The sequence below is a fragment of the Saccostrea cucullata genome, unplaced genomic scaffold, assembly GCF_032062105.1.
Source record: "Saccostrea cucullata isolate Sc308-1 unplaced genomic scaffold, CSIRO_AGI_Scuc_v1 ctg1214, whole genome shotgun sequence".
Lineage (NCBI taxonomy): Eukaryota > Metazoa > Mollusca > Bivalvia > Ostreida > Ostreidae > Saccostrea > Saccostrea cuccullata.
In genome coordinates this window covers 21,123-24,493 of record NW_026928347.1, presented here as the reverse complement: position 1 = coordinate 24,493, position 3,371 = coordinate 21,123, and the positions used below count along the sequence as shown (strand labels likewise).

The 3,371-nt window shown below is 37.3% G+C and overlaps 1 pseudogene; it reads right to left on the bottom strand.

Moving 5' to 3' along the window:
* Nucleotides 1-245: 245 nt before the first annotated feature.
* On the bottom strand, nt 246-1,390 carry LOC134277270 (uncharacterized; annotated as a pseudogene).
* Nucleotides 1,391-3,371: the final 1,981 nt, after the last annotated feature.

The window sequence follows — 3,371 nt, the reverse complement described above, 5'->3', positions numbered from 1 at the left end:
TGTTTACACTGGCTCTGTTTGCTCCCTTTTTCATACACCACCGTTCACAAGTAGTATGATTTTAGAGTTGTATTACTATGTATGTTCTCATATGAGAATAATCGCAAGCTTCACCTTCTATGAGGGTTTTGTCCCCTTAGTCACCAGAAAGCAAATCATGCATAAGAGCATCAAAGCTGTCCGATTGTCTTGCACGTATCTCCCTTAGATCAAATTAAGACAACTCCCTGTTAGGTGGTATGAAGTCAGAGAAGGCTGAGGCAGAACATCCATCCAATCAGCACTGAAGAGGGCACATCTTCCTCCTGAGATGAGTCCGTCTCTGTACCTGTGTTAGCTAAAACCAGAAGAAAACGGTGCAAGGAATAGTGAAAACAGAATGTTTCAGATATGTAGAAATATGCCTATTACAAAACAAATCAGGCTTAATTTCCCAGGAATTAACTAGTGATTCGGATGCCTCTGCCAACCCTGTCCACGTACACTAACAGTGGTGTTGTGTAATTGTATTTTGGTGGTGCATCCAGGGTGTAGATAGACTTGAGTACATTGAAAAAACCATTGTAGATGTTTAATTTCACATCCGCCTTCCACATAATTTCGGCTAGATGACCCTCGAATTGCGTTATTTTGGTTCAAGCCATCCGTCTTAAATGGTCCTTCGCATGCTTCCATGCTCCCTCTATTCTGTTACTGTGGACTTGGACCTCTTCGTTTGTTTCTTTGTTAACATAGATCTTTATAAATGAATATTTGTGGAGCACGATGAAATGTTTGTACCCGATGTCATTTAGAGGGCAGTGTGCTGACTAACCGTCACTGTAAATAGTGGGACCTTTCTCTACGTGTCTGTTGATTATTGGCAGGTGATGTCCTCACTTCTATCTGAGAGAGGATACAAGATGCTTTTGTTGGTTTCCCGCTCAGCCATGCCAAATATCCATATCTGAAAAAATAACAAAAACTCCTGCTGTAACAATGTCTGTCTAGAATGGAAAATGCATACTTTACACTTTACACTTGTAAGAACTTTAAAGATAATGCTGGAACTGAATAGTTGAAAGGGAGTAAACTCACCTTTAAACCACGATTTGGGTTACCCTTGTGAAATTTGCAAAGGCGGGGGGTGTTGTGAAAATACTCCCTTGAATATTTCCCTAATAAAAGACGCCAAATTCTCAGCAGTTGTTGTGTACGACATGCCAGAAAAGTGGGAATCCTTAGCCAAACTATTTTTCTCCAAGTCACATTTTATAAGCAAAATGTCCTGCAGCACCAGGTTGCTTCTATCAAAAAATGAATAGCCTCTGGAAGACTTGGTGTGGAGCCTATTCAGTGAGCATCGAAAAATGGCTCCACCGGGAGCACGTGATAAAGAGGCAAGTGTCATGTACCCATCACAGTTTTCTACATTGCATGCAAAAGACGTTGCCAGCAGGTTGTTTTGCCTACACTATTCATAAATTTCATTATCAGGCCTTGAAATCAGTTGGGAAAATTTCCAAAGGTTGCCGGGGTTATAGAGAGTATGTCATCAGTGTGTCTCTCGCGATAGCTCCTGCCACTCTTCCTGGTTTCTGACATGCTTCAACACCTGGAACACACTGAGGACAACTCTGAGGAAGGGTCATTTTATAACATAAGGGGGGTCGCCAGTTAAAATGGAATTAAAAATAATGGAATATGAATAGTTTTGGGCGGAGTTTTGACGTCACGCAATAAATTTTTATGTAAAACTTGGATTCCCTATTGTGGCCATACCCAAACCCCGGGGATCATGATATTAATAATTTAATATTTAAACTAAGCAAGGATGCTTCCACATACGTTTCAGCTTTCCTGACTCAGTGGTTCTCGAGAAGAAGATTTTTAATGACCCAACCCTATTTTGTCTTTTTTTGAAAATCTCCTCTTGTAAGAGAACTTGGCCCTTCAGATTAAAAATTTCAAATCCCCTTTACCGAAGGATGCTTAGTATAAAGTTTGGTTAATATTGGCCCATTGGTTCTTGTGAAGAAGTTGAAAATGTGAAAGTTTACGGACAGACGGACGGACGGACAGATGGACGGACAAAATATCAGAAAAGCTCACTTAAGCCTTTGGCTCAGATGAGCTAAAAATAAATTATTGGTAAACATTTAAAGTTACTCATTCGTTTTATATGATTTTACTTCCATGAATATCAAGTGTGCTAAATTTTTCATGGAACTATGAAAGAGACCTATGTTTTCATGCAATCTTTCAAACAAATTCATGTACATGTATTATATCAATATTTAAGTACTAAATGGATAAGCACAGATATGAGTAATATATAGAATAGTAACTAATGTATTATTTTTTTAAGAACATCAAGATATTAGTACTAGAGAGTGGGGATACTAGGCCCATTAAATCTAGATATTCTCCCTCGGGAAAGACCGTGAAGTATTTTTTCTCCGTCCTTGCAGACTGAGAAATTAAAACCCTCTCAACTTTTAAGCACAACATGGCAGCAAAACTAAAAACAGGACAAAAGTATAAGATTCTTAAAACAGCATACTCCGAAGACTTTGCTTAATACTGACTCGATAGTATGTAATGTATTTATACATGTGTTGGACAATATCCATACATATCTAACGTAATAAACACAAACACACAAACAATTGATATAAATTATAAATTGGCTTTATCACCATATGATTTAATTATAATAGATCATTGAAACATCCTTCAACCTTCAAGAAGAGGAGACAAAAACGTTGAAGCATTTTATAATCCGCCACTCAAGTCTTTTAGTGCAGCCTTCAGCTTAGCAAATAACATCAGATTTTCATTGGGCCCAGTGGAGATTTTAAAGGTTTATACTTTTTACTGTCAATAAAATCTGCAAAAGTACGATTTTTTCAAGATGGCTAAGATATTATTCAATAATGTCTGAATTTCATGTGGTAATCACCCTCCCCTTTCTTAAGTCACCAAACTTGACATTTCCATCAACTGCATAAAAAAGTCTTGCCAATAAAGGAGGGCCTCCTCAAATTTAACTTCCTTGATATCCACCTGTAATATATACGAGTGTTGTCCAAAAAGTTCGTGGACAATGACGTTTTTGTGAAAATAAATGATAATATATGCATCTATTGTATATCAAAATATTTCTTTTTATGTAACACAAGTAAAAATCATTTTACGATATCTTAAGTATCGCTTACTATATAGACAATACAAATACTAAACAAAAACCCTGACAAATATGTGTCAAAACTCGACAAAAAAAGCGATGTCGGCCGTCCGCACGGGGCAGCGTCCGATCAAAAAAAAAGTAAGTTTTTATACGGTTGAAACGACGTAAGAGACAAAATACTTGTTAAAACAACTCAACGTTA